This window comes from Hippocampus bargibanti, linkage group LG08 (genome assembly GCF_051943395.1).
Source record: "Hippocampus bargibanti isolate YZ-2025 linkage group LG08, ASM5194339v1, whole genome shotgun sequence".
Classification (NCBI taxonomy): Eukaryota; Metazoa; Chordata; class Actinopteri; order Syngnathiformes; family Syngnathidae; genus Hippocampus; species Hippocampus bargibanti.
In genome coordinates, this window is record NC_142741.1 from 20938769 (window position 1) to 20952103 (window position 13335).

Sequence of the window (13335 nt, forward strand, 5' to 3'; positions counted from 1 at the left end):
AACCATCCATGCTCATACTCACACTTTTTTACAGTGCTCAATCAGCCTGCTATGCATGTTTTTGGAATTGGAACTGGTGTACCAGTAGAAAACTTACGCAGGCACGGAGAGAACATGAAAACTCCACACATCAAATCAATGACTTCTGCATGGTGAGGTTGACGCGCTAACCGCTGGATAACGTTCACACTTAGACAGATCCTCTAAAACAGGGGTGTCAAAGTCATTTTTTGCCGCGGGCCACATTGTAATTATGGTTTCCTCTCGAGGGCCGTTATGAATTTGGGGAACCCATTAGAATGTTTAAATCCCTTCAAATATTACATATAGAGCACACAGCAAATTAATGAATAACTCGTTTTCAAATCTGAAGTCAAGAATAATGACTTTTATTGTGGTTGACACCCAAAAATATGACATTTTCGCTCAGATTTTAGCAATCATCATGGAATTTAACAAGTTTGATTTAAAAATTACAAAAAAATTACAACAGCACACCTCATTTGAAACGTGTCAACATGTTTAATAACATATATTACGCTGGGTCCGAGAGGACAGTAATTTCATCTGTGCTGCATGTCATGCATATTAACATATTTGACAATAAAGCTTTAAAATTCTACTTAATTATATAATAAATGTGTGGTTTTGTTGTATGCTTCTTTTTGTTGTTTTTTTTTTTTACAGAATATGATGTGCCAAACATAACTTTTGAAATTATGGCCAAAAAGATCAACATCGGATTGATCAAACCATAAATAAATTTTCGTCAGGTGATTATTTGAATGTGTTATTCTAATGTCATTTTTAAAAGCAAAGGGGGTCATTGGATCAAGAAAGTTTGGGAAACATCCCTGCACTGTACTGCACCCTTTCTTCTCCTTTTATCGCTCTTTTAACCATCACATTTTAATTGGTGGCAGACAGTTGCGTCTCGGTGAATTTATGTACCGTTGGGGCTTCAGTGCAGGTTATTTTGTGACATTTCCCTGCACAATACTGTCCAATGTTCTCCGAAGTTGCCTTGGCAGATGTTTGTGTCATCTGCTGTCACTTAGCTAAATGTATTAGCTTCGTAAGGTGGAAACTAGCAGCGCGAACGTAACAAGCACAGCAAGGCTGCATTCCGTTACAAGTGCAACACGTATACGCATAACTCCCGATTTCCCCGTGAACTTGCCGAAAGAAACGGGCTAGAAAGTTGGAGTTTCGCATCATTTCAAAACATTCCCTTTCGATTTCAGCAGGCCGATTCCAGAGCTAGCTCACATTAGCTACCTTAGCTGAACTTTGTTGGGAAACGTGCAGTCGCTCAGGTATCATTCCACAAGTTTTGCCCCCCTTCTCATGTTTCCTTTCTCCAAGTCATCTGTCCACTTCATCGCTCAGCGTCACTTGATTACGCGTGGTTTTTACATCGGACAAACTGGAAACGACGTGTAATTGACAGGGAAACACTTAGGGGAAAGTTTTTGGGAAATCCTTCCCAATTGTCGCTCCGGCTGGCCGGTTCCTGACCAACGCTTCCACAGCAGGCTGCTCCACTACTTTCTTAAAGAGACAGTACACAAATGCTGCAGAAGTGTTATTTTCGGGCGAGCCACAGCATGTCCGCGACCCTCGTATTCGCTTGTGTCTAATTGAAGAAACGTTTTCGAAAGTATGGTTTTTTTCACCAAAGTAACAAGGCCGACTAGTATTTGTGTTATGCAAACCTTGCAAACGGTTCCAAAATAACCAACCGTTAATCATCTGATACTGTCACCGCCAAAACAACAAACCACTGAAGCCAATCAAAATAACCTATTTTGCATAACACCACACACAAGTTGATGGCTCTTCAAAGATGAAACCCCTCCTTGAGAGGCGGAGCCCTCCTTTGTAATTAGCAACTCAAATGTTGCATGTGTATGTCTGCTGCTAATTGATTTGGACTTGGTTTCGTTTCTGGGTCATTGAATTCCATTGCTTCTAATGAACCGCAGGGGAGGACACGCATGCATAATTTTACTCTTTCTTTGGTTTAAAATTGGGAAATAATGCCGATGCTTGAATAATGATTCTAGATATGAAAATTTGGAAATGGTTTAATGAACTGAAGAAAGTTTCTCTGTGTGGAGCGTTGTTTATTTTTGTTGTTGTTTATTATTGAACAATTTCAATTGCAAACCCTATATATGTTTCATTTCCGGGTTCTTTAATAAAAATATTTTATTTTAGCCCATTGTGTTCGCCAGCAACATGTTACACCAGAGAATGTGTCCAATTGAACAGAAGAAAATAGTTGACCAACAGTGCTTACATTTTAATGAACTCATTCACTGCCATTCATGAATTTATATGACGGAGAGCGCCATTCCCAAATTTGTTCGGGTTTTGTTTTTTCATGCCTGTGTGCCGATAAAGCGCTGGCCATGGCCTCTGGCTATGTTTCTTTCTTTTCTATAAGGGGGCAGCATTTCCCTTTTCCTATGTTAAGGCATGGTTCCAGCTTCAGCTGTTGTTATAGCGCTATATAAACCAATATGTATCTATCGCATTGTATGTATTTTGGACAGCCGCCCTCATTTCAAGCTCATATAACTCCAGACCCATATACTTTAAGAATTAATTCTTTTTTTCTGATGGAAGAAGAGTCTAAGGTTTCTTACGCTGCATTGAATGTTTATGTAGTCCTAAAACTGAATATTCTGTGGGTCCTGGAATTCAAATGACAATGACAAAAACCCTGGCACTGCAGTCAGTGAATCAGTTAAATGGTGAATTCAGAGGGGGGGAAAAAGCAAGGATTTCTTTGGGTGTCAGAGTGAATATTGATGAATAATTCAAATACAGTTGTCACTATGTTTCTTCTACCTTACCGTTTGTGCTTGAATTCATTCAGAGATGTCATGAGATTGGTGCCAGGAAGCATTTTTTGCCTTGCATTTGATGTGTTTTTCAGGACAGAAATAATTCTGTATGCATTCAAACCTACAGCCGTATAAAAAAGTGGTCAGTCATACTCTCTTCCTGGCCGGTGCCTCGCCACATGAAAAAAATCCCATTGTCAGCGGTATCGAGCAAATGTGAATGCGCCCCGCTGGTGGGCCTGATCCATCAAGGCCTTGACAAATAAATCAGTGTGTCGGGAAGAACATGTTATGCACAGTGGGAGAGCAGAAAATTGACCAATGCAGGCTGAACACATGGATGGTAAAATCACAGACTTCGACTGCAGATGGTTGTTAAAACTAGCCATCCATTTTATATCACGCCTGTCCTCATTAGGTTCGCGGGTGAGATAAAGCTTGTCCCTGCTGAGTTTGGGTGTGCACCCACAGGTCACCAGCTAATCACAAAGAACATCAAGACAAACAACTATTAACACTAGCGCTCACACCGTCGGACAATTCAGAGGCTTCAATGAACCTAACGTGTTTTTCTTATGTTGCGGAACAAAAAGTATGCACGGCAAGCTTGGGGGAAAACATGCTAAATACACACAGTGGAGTCAGACGCGTTAACCAAGAATGTTGCTTTTTTAAACACAAAATAGGAAATACATTAACCCTTCCATGCACCTTGCAACCTGATAACAGGATGAGCTGCCCACTATAGTAATTGCTGTCTTTGAAAGGGTTAATTTTCTGATGGTTGGACAGGAATGGACACATACAACCAGTATTAGCCATCTTAAGTTGACAGAAATACATGAAAGCAATCTGCTTTAGAGTGCCAACAGATTACAGGTCTCTGAATTATTTTTCCAAAAGCCTGCCGACGAGTGTGGTGTTGAGTGGAGTTATGTGTCTGTCAGAAATAGAGAGATCAATACTATCTCTGCAGGGATATTTGATCAGTAACACTCTAGAATTTGCTTGTGCCACATACGCACCAACTAAAACCTGTACTTTGGTCTTCTTGCTTATCGAAACAATTACAATATAGAGATGCTTATTGTGTTTTATAAAGGTGTATTACATGATCAAACAATGTAAAGAACTAAACAGTTTGCCTGTCACCATTATTTTTTAGAGCCCCTTCTGGTGGACACAACTTTGCCACCAGGGAAAAAATAAATAAAAAAAATCACAAAAATAAAAAAAACATCAAAACGACATTTCTAATCTCCCAAAATCTGTAAACCAGGTCACTTTAAGCACCACTCTGTTTTCACAAGTCTTATTGTGTTGGTAGCCAACATCTCCAAACGGGTTGCGGTGCATTTCGCTAGAAGTGGCTGAAAGCTAATAACCATACATACCATTGCATTATTTCAGTGCACACCATATTTGATACATATCATTGTTTGTTTTTGGATTTATGAGCTGTTCAATTTATCCGCATTCCAATTATTGTGGAACAAGTTTCATGAGGGACGGTAATAAAGCCAGTCTGTTCAGTGATTGCTACAGTGTGCTAATTAATTGGAATGAAGCGTGGTGATTCCACAGCAACAAATATAACATCCCCAGATGAACTTTAATACACTTGAAATCCCCATGTAACAAGCAATCTGCAAAATGTAGCATTCAGGGGACGGCACAACTTCTCGCTTTGTGACAAATACCAGTACAGTTGCGTTCGAAGGGAAGAAAAGCACATGGAAATTTCAGTCAGCTATTAATTAACAGGTGTTATCCGACCGAAATACAAAACACCTTTGAAGGAGCAGATGCACACTTGTGAACCTCAGGAAATAGTTTTTTTGTCTTTGTCTCTCAATCGCACCTTCAGCTAATGGCTCAATTAACACACTACCATATCAGAAAATGTGAATAAATCCACCTGACTCCAAGGAGAGAAGTGAAGTGAAAGAAAATAATTGATACTATTCACAGAGTTGCACTTTGAAACCTAATTATGTGTGTGTAACAGGCAGAAAATTCATCTGACAGCTCCAGAAACTTAATAAGCACACAGCATGAATGTATTCCATCATTTTTAGCGAGCTTGTATTCACATGTGACACCTGCTTTTATAGTAAAGAGCGAAAAAAAAACCCTGGGGCACTTGTGTACATTAGACCAATTATAAATTTACGGGCGGATTTATTTATCTTTTTATTTATTTAACATGATAACTAAACTCCACGAGACATTATATGTAGGAGTCAAATTATCACATGAATTGTGATTAATAAATTACAGCCTAATTAATGGGGGGACGCTTAACATCACTAATTGTATACATGTAGGCCAAAAAAGATGCCACAAGTTGTGTACCACAGTGGCGTCTTGAAATGCAAGTTTGGTTCATTCCAGGAACGTACTCGTTGCACTCCATTCTTTGAAATGCCATGTCTGTTTCAGTTACAAAATACACGTGATTTGATTTTTAATAAGAATAGCACTCTATAAAAATTCGACTCACTGAAATAAACCAATACAGTTATGAAATAATTCAACATTCAAACGGAACAAAAAAGGTTTCGACAGGTATTTTGCCTCAAATCAATGGGCATAGTGCTGCTCCTCCCTGGTGGCAGGATACTGACATATGACATGATGATACTGTGAATAAAGACAGACTCAGCTCCTTAGTAAGCAACAGTAATGTAATTCATAAGTAAGCTACAAAACATCAGTCGTTCTCCACAGAGGATAAATGCCCATGAGAATTTGGGTGTATTTTGCATCAGTTGTGTTCAAATATCCATTGGTTCAAGATTTAAGAATGTAACACTTTTACACAATGCTATTTGTTAGCCTAGCTAGGCCGTTTTCCACTATGTATGACCATTGAGGTGATGGACTTCCCACCACATTAATGTGGTTGTTACTCAGACGTGACTCTCATCACATTCTACAGTCATGCTGCATGTTTCACAGACTTGATGACGCAAGGCACATGCTGGTACATTTCACGATACACAGCCCAACATTGAATTTCCATTTATCAAACCGGTCCGTATGTGTTGGGGGTTTAATTCACCCGACTACAATATTACCACTGAAGGGCATTGGTGGAAGTGAAATATACAACACTGCCTGTGTTGTATGTAATAGAGAAACACATCATACAGCATGAACATGTCATTGATTGATTAATTTAAGAGTTGTTTTGGACAACAACTGGGTTCTGCAGCACAGACAAGTAAGCCGTGGTGTGTTTTAGTTACCCAGGCAATATATATTCATTTATTTTCTAATTTGGTGTTGCTGGCAAAACTCTTAAATGTCACCACAAATCAATATGGTATGTTACATTTTCCGTTTCGGTAGAGTGAAAATTGAATGTGAAGTGACGAACAGAGAAACAGCTTTGGGGGCTGTCTTACAATGAAATGAAATCATAAGAATTGCAGACTGAAAGGCCACCAAGTTCATGCCCTCTATCTCCTTTCTCTCACTTTTACAAAAAAAAGTGACATTTTCAATGCATGAAGCAATTTAATCTCCTCTTTTTTCAATGAAAAGGCCTGTAAATGAGGGCCTGTGAAATTAAGAAGATATATCAGCCCAGAGACAATTTGTTGATCTGTTCCCCACGGGTCTGTCCTTTTCTCCGTCTAATACAAAATATGGGATATTATCAATGCATGAAACTATTTAATCGTTTCTCCCATCACTCCCTATTCTCATATGAAAGCCTCTGTGAATTAATGTCTCTGAAATTTAGTGAGAGATCCTTTTTTTTAGCGCTACTGTGAACGGTCCACTTGTCAGAGGTCAGACTCGTTACCGATTGCATTTTGAAAATGGGAATTACATTCCGTCTGACAAGCCGGCCCTATTACCTCATGTAAATTCATTAATGGAAAACCAACACCCACTCAAGTCTTATACCGTAAAACCTCTACCAGTGCATACTCACTTGCAGTCCTATTGCTGTCATTTTTTCAAAATAACTTTGTTATTGATCTATTTCAAATTAATCAGTTCTGACAAAAATAATCAAACATTTAGACAAGAACGATAATTTCAGAATCAAAGATAGACCATTCATTAATTTTCATTGTCAACCATGGCCAAATCTTATCTGAACTGACTTTAGGTGAATGTCTTTTAACAACCTGGACTAGTTTACAGATAATCAGAAGGCACATCGAGCGACAGACAACCACTCACACTGACATTCACGCATCATGAAGTGGAGAATGAACTAACACTGCATGGAAGGAAATCATGTGAATGAGACAATCAATCTGCCCCATGATCGATTAGGAACCAGTTTGGGGTGTCATCTGACTCTCATCTAAAGTCATTTTAGGTGAAAGGTTCCAGTTCCCCATAATCAGTGTTTGAAAGGCTTTGACGTTGGGCGTACAACTTTCAAAACGGCTCAGCCCGGGTGGCCGACAACTTCTTCAAGAAAAAAAAAAGGGTTTTTTTTTTCAAATGAAACGCTTGTTTGATTCGGTAAAGCATAAGCTACAAGCAAACCGCGACAAGCCACGTGGACTCCTCTTTCAAAGCGCCTTTCAAAACTCTCAAGTACACTTTACAGTCACGGTATAGCCGAAGGACGACACAGGCTTCTGATTGGCTGCCGTGCCGAGTATGCAAATTGCCAAACGAACGTTCGTTCAGTAGCGGCAGCCAATCAGAAGCCTGTTTCGTGCTTCGGACTATACTGTGACTGTAAAGTGTAGTTGAGAGTTTTGAAACGCTCTTAGAAAGAGGAGTCCACGTGTCTTTTAGCAGACAACGTAACGCAAACATTGCATTGTGCACCATGACGACAACTGGAGCAAAATCTTCAGCAGGGGATATTTACCATAAATTAAACAAGGGAGAATTTGTGGTAGGTACTTCCTTAATTAAAAAAATCCTTTATACTTCGCAACAATGTTTTTTTTGCGATTAGTCGTCTTATTGTGTTTCAAGTTGTGAAAAATGAGGCAGGCAACTTTATGGCCGGGCAGGCAACGTTTCAGAGTTGTTTGCCCTGTGTCACATCTCGTCGCCGTCCTGGGCGCGCCCCGCCCCTCCTGTCACCTCCTCCGCTGCTCCCGGGAGACGGCCCCTCCCATCATCACGCACCTGGGTTCCCACAGCTGATTGTCATTCCCTTGATTGTGCCTTCTGACTATATCTACCGATCGCGCCATTCAGGCGCCGTCGGAGTATTCTGAAAGCCACCCTGTTACTTCCGTGCCGTCAGATCAGCTGTCACCGATATCCCTCAGTCACCTCATCCTGTTGTCCTTTTTTCATGCGTGCCTCAGTAAAGACTTTTGTACACGAGTATCTGTCTGGCCGTGTATTTTGGATCCACACTCCCCGCTTTCCTTTCGTCACTCGAGCCCAGCCCTCGAGCCTCAAGTGACGTGACATAATACTCCGACCAACTATGGATCCCGCCGGCGAAGACAGATATCTCGCCGCCCTCACCGAGCAAGCGGAGCGTTCAAGCCAGCTGGCCCGAGCCATCGCGGAAATCAGCCAAATTACCACCATGCTGGCTCAACGCTTCGAGGCGGCTGAGGCACGCATTTCCGCTCTCACGGCCAAGTCTTCCCCGCCCGTGAGTAGGCACGCTCCTCAAATTCCTCTTCCCTCCCGCTACGCAGGCGAAACCGGGCGCTGCGCTCAGTTTTTAATGCAGTGCACGCTCGTGTTTGAGCAACATCCATACGCCTGCGTTAGCGATGAGGCGAAGGTAGCCTTCATCACCAGCCTGCTCACGGGAGAAGCCGAGACGTGGGTGCTGGCCATCCGAGAATCCCGACCGGAGCTGCGCACCTTGTACCCGGACTTCGTCGCCGAGTTACGCCGGGTTTTCCATCATCCGGTGACGGAGTCCGAAGCGGAGGGGAGACTACTGGACTGCGTCCAAGGGGCCCGTTCAGCCGCGGAATACTCCGTCGACTTCCGCATCCGGGCCGCTGGCAGCGGCTACGGCGACCGAGCGTTGAGGGGGGTGTTTCGTCGCGGATTGAACACCGACCTCAAGGACGAGTTGGCTACCCGCGACGCGGGCACCACCTTCGACGACCTGGTCGCCATAGTCATCGGCCTGGATCACCGCCTTCGGGAGCGACAGAGGGAGCAGCGCGGCCGACGGCCCAGACAGCCACGCAGCCGGTCCAGATCTCCCACACCCAGCAGCGAGCGTGTGCGGCGCCTGGAGGAATCCCCCGAACCCATGATCGTAGGGGGGGGGGAACGACCACACTACCCCCGGGGCTCGTCGCACCCAAGGCCCCCAGGCGAAGACCTCAGGTCCACGCAAGTCCCCGTCTAGACGGCGACCACAGCGACCTCTGGAGGTCAAATCCACGACCCCCGTTACGCGGTTGGAGCTGGACAGCGAATTAATCGGCCCGTCCAGCTGCCAAACCGTGCGGGCCCTAGTGGACTCTGGGGCCGACGGGTGCATCATTGACCCCCAGTTGGCGGACTCGTTGGGCTGCCAGCTGATCGATCTTCACCCCCCAAAGGAGATGGTCGACCTGGACGGCAGACTGTTAGCCCGAGTCACCCACCTCACGGCCCCGCTCAAACTCCGGGTCGCGGGGAACCACGTCGAGCACCGCCAATTTTTAGTTATGCCCTCCCGGAATGCGCCGTTGGTATTGGGTCTCCCCTGGCTCAATACCCACGACCCGTCAATCTCCTGGGAGGGTCCCACCATTCAGGGCTGTGGCCCCTAATGCTACGCCAACTTCCTACGGTCGGCTACGGCAGGGCGAGACGCCTCCCGCGGTGGGCCGCCGGAGGCCATATGCCTCAAGGGCGTGCCACACTGCTACCACGACCTGCGGGAGGTGTTCAGCAAGGACAACGCCCAATCCCTGCCGCCCCACCGACCGTATGACTGTGCTATTGACTTGCAGCCAGGGGCTCCATTACCGGACTCCAGACTTTTCCACATCTCACAACCGGAACGGGAAGCCCTGAGCACTTACATAGACTCCTCCCTCGCGGCGGGACTCATTCGGCCGTCACGGTCTCCGCTGGGCGCAGGGTTCTTCTTTATTGACAAGAAGGACGGAACCCTGCGTCCGTGTGTCGATTATCGGAGTCTGAACGACATCACCATCCGTAACAAATACGCCCTCCCCCTCATGGACTCAGCCTTCACGCCCCTTCAGTCCGCAACCATTTTTTCTAAATTAGACCTCCGCAGTGCGTACCACTTGGTCCGCATCCGGGAGGGGGACGAATGGAAAACTGCATTTAAGACACCATTAGGACATTTTGAATATCTGGTGATGCCGTTCGGACTCACGAACGCTCCCGCCGTATTCCAAAATCTGATCAATGATGTGCTCAGGGACTTCCTCAATGTTTTTGTTTTCGTTTATCTGGATGACATTCTCATTTTCTCTCGTTCTGCAGAGGAGCACCGGCAAAACGTCCGACGGGTCCTGGCGCGGCTCCTGCAAAACCGGCTCTACGTGAAGGCAGAGAAGTGCGAGTTCCATGTCCGCTCTCTGTCCTTCCTAGGGTTTGTCGTGGAGCGGGGGCAGCTCAGGGCCGACCCTACTAAGACTAAAGCGGTGGTGGAATGGCCGATCCCGAAGACGCGCAAACAGCTTCAGCGGTTTTTGGGGTTTGCCAACTTCTACCGCCGCTTCATCCGCGGGTATAGTCAGAAGGCACTCCCCCTCACTAACCTCACGTCCTCAAAGATCCCCTTCAGGTGGACGCCCGACGCTGAGGGGGCATTCAACCGCCTCCGTCTTGCCTTCACTAACCCCCCCAGTTCTGCGTCATCCCGACCCGGATCTCCCGTTCACGGTCGAGGTTGACGCATCCGAGTCCGGAGTAGGGGCCGTCCTGTCCCAGCGCTCTCCCATGGACCAGAAGCTACGCCCATGCGCCTTCTTCTCCCGCCGGCTCAGCCCCGCCGAGGCCAACTATGACGTCGGCAACCGGGAACTGCTGGGGGTCGTCCTGGCCCTTCAGGAATGGAGACACTGGCTTGAGGGAGCGAAACACCCCTTCACCGTCTTCACGGACCATAAAAACCTGGCGGCCATCCGGTCGGCCAAGAGACTAAACTCTAGACAGGCCCGATGGTCACTCTTCCTCACCCGGTTTAACTTTTCTCTCACCTACTGCCCAGGGTCACAGAACACCAAGCCCGATGCCCTATCCCGCATCCATGAGCCGGCAGAAAGGGAGGAGACCACCACCAACATCCTGCCGGCCCAACGCATCCTGGGTGCCCTGAGGTGGGAGGTTGAGAGAAAAGTACAGCAAGCCCAGGGGACGACCCCCATCCCCAGGGGCTGTCCTAAGGATCGCCTGTTCGTCCCCCCCCCTCTTCGCACGGAGGTGCTCGTCTGGGGGCACACCTCCAAGATAGCTTGTCACCCGGGGGTCAACAGGACGATCCAACTCATCGCCCAACGGTTCTGGTGGCCGGGGTTCCGGAGGGACATCACCCTCTTCGTGAAGGCCTGCCCGACCTGTGCCTGTGGGAAAGCCTCCCATCAGCCCCCGGCAGGACTCCTCCGGCCGCTACCGGTACCGTCCAGACCCTGGTCCCACATCTCCGTCGACTTCGTGACAGGCCTCCCCCCCTCCCGTGGCAAGACGGTCGTCCTTACCGTTGTGGACCGATTCTCCAAGTCGGCCCACTTCGTCCCGTTAACCAGGTTGCCGTCCGCCATCGAGACGGCTCAACTCCTGGTTAACCACGTCGTCCGTCTCCACGGGATTCCGACGGACATCGTGTCGGACCGGGGACCGCAGTTCGTGTCCAAGGTATGGAGACGTTTCTGTCGGTCCCTAGGGGCGTCGGCGAGCCTGTCGTCTGGATACCATCCCCAGACCAACGGACAGACGGAGAGGAAGAACCAGGACCTGGAGGCGGCCCTCCGGTGCGTGTGCCTCCACAACCCGGCGTCGTGGGCCCTGCACCTACCCGGGTGGAGTACGCCCACAACTCCCTGGTCTCCGCAGCCACAGGTCGGTCCCCATTTATGTCCGCCTGTGGCTATCAGCCGCCCTTGTTTCCCACTCAGGAGGGCCAGGTGGAGGTCCCGTCTATTGAACATCACCTCAGACGGGCCCACCGAGTCTGGAAGGAGACCAGGGACGCCCTGACACGCACCGCATCCCGGAACCAGCGGGTGGCGGACCGTCACCGGAGACAGGCACCCAACTACCAGGTCGGGCAGGAGGTGTGGCTGTCGACAAGGGACCTTCGGCTGGCAGGGTCTTCAGCCAAGCTGGGCCCACGCTTCACGGGTCCCTTCCCCATCGAGGCCATCCTCAGCCCGGTCTCGGTGAGGCTCCGGCTGCCACCCACCATGAGGATCCACCCCGTTTTCCATGTTTCCCTCCTCAAGCCAGTGGAAACCTGCTCCTTAGCCCCCACGCCCACCCCCCCACCTCCCCCCCGGATGTTGGCCGACGGACCGGTCTACACCGTGCGGGAGATAATGGACTCCAGGCGCATGGGCAGAGGAGTGCAGTACTTGGTCGACTGGGAGGGCTATGGACCGGAGGAACGACAGTGGGTCCCACGTGCCTGGATCCTCGACCCATCTCTCATCCGGGCGTTCCATGCGGCTCACCCCTCCAAACCTGGTGGGCCGCCAAGAGGCGTCCGTTGAGGGGGGGGCACTGTGACATCTCGTCGCCGTCCTGGGCGCGCCCCGCCCCTCCTGTCACCTCCTCCGCTGCTCCCGGGAGACGGCCCCTCCCATCATCACGCACCTGGGTTCCCACAGCTGATTGTCATTCCCTTGATTGTGCCTTCTGACTATATCTACCGATCGCGCCATTCAGGCGCCGTCGGAGTATTCTGAAAGCCACCCTGTTACTTCCGTGCCGTCAGATCAGCTGTCACCGATATCCCTCAGTCACCTCATCCTTTTGTCCTTTTTTCATGCGTGCCTCAGTAAAGACTTTTGTACACGAGTATCTGTCTCACCGTGTATTTTGGATCCACACTCCCCGCTTTCCTTTCGTCACTCGAGCCCAGCCCTCGAGCCTCAAGTGACGTGACACCCTGGTGTACGCTAACTTTTTGTCGTGAGTTTCAGACACTGCCATAACCCTGAATGATAAGAGAAACAGTCTATCAAACAGATGGATGGATGCATTCACTCACTTAACTCTGAAGGCTATGAATCATATACATTATAATATTTAGTCATTATGAAACAAAACATAATAAGCAATGTGTTTCCAAATACCTTTGTGCTGTATTACGACAATCATAGCCTTCAAATAATGTTCAACTGAAAGTGGCACTTTATCCATCCAAATACGTAACATTGAGCAAGAAATATATTTAGGTAGTTGCAAAGCCCCAATCCTGAGACGACCATCCGACTTTAAGAGATAAGAAATAGAGAGTAAGGAAGAAAATCCAACCAGGAAATAGAGAGGATAGAGGAGGCCGAAAATATGCCGCGAGGGTTAAGAAATCGAGAGAAGCACACAGCAG

General features: G+C 47.6%; 1 protein-coding gene across 3 annotated transcripts in view; it reads right to left on the reverse strand.

Annotated features, from left to right (window-relative positions):
* The window catches only part of LOC148894763 (partitioning defective 3 homolog B-like), a 141775-nt gene extending 140254 nt beyond the window's left edge, over positions 1–1521 (reverse strand). For all 3 annotated transcript variants that reach the window (XM_089002561.1, XM_089002560.1, XM_089002563.1), the window contains exon 1: positions 1279–1521. The gene's annotated coding sequence lies outside the window, so the exon portion shown is untranslated. The remainder of the gene's footprint in view (positions 1–1278) is intronic.
* Positions 1522–13335: the final 11814 nt, after the last annotated feature.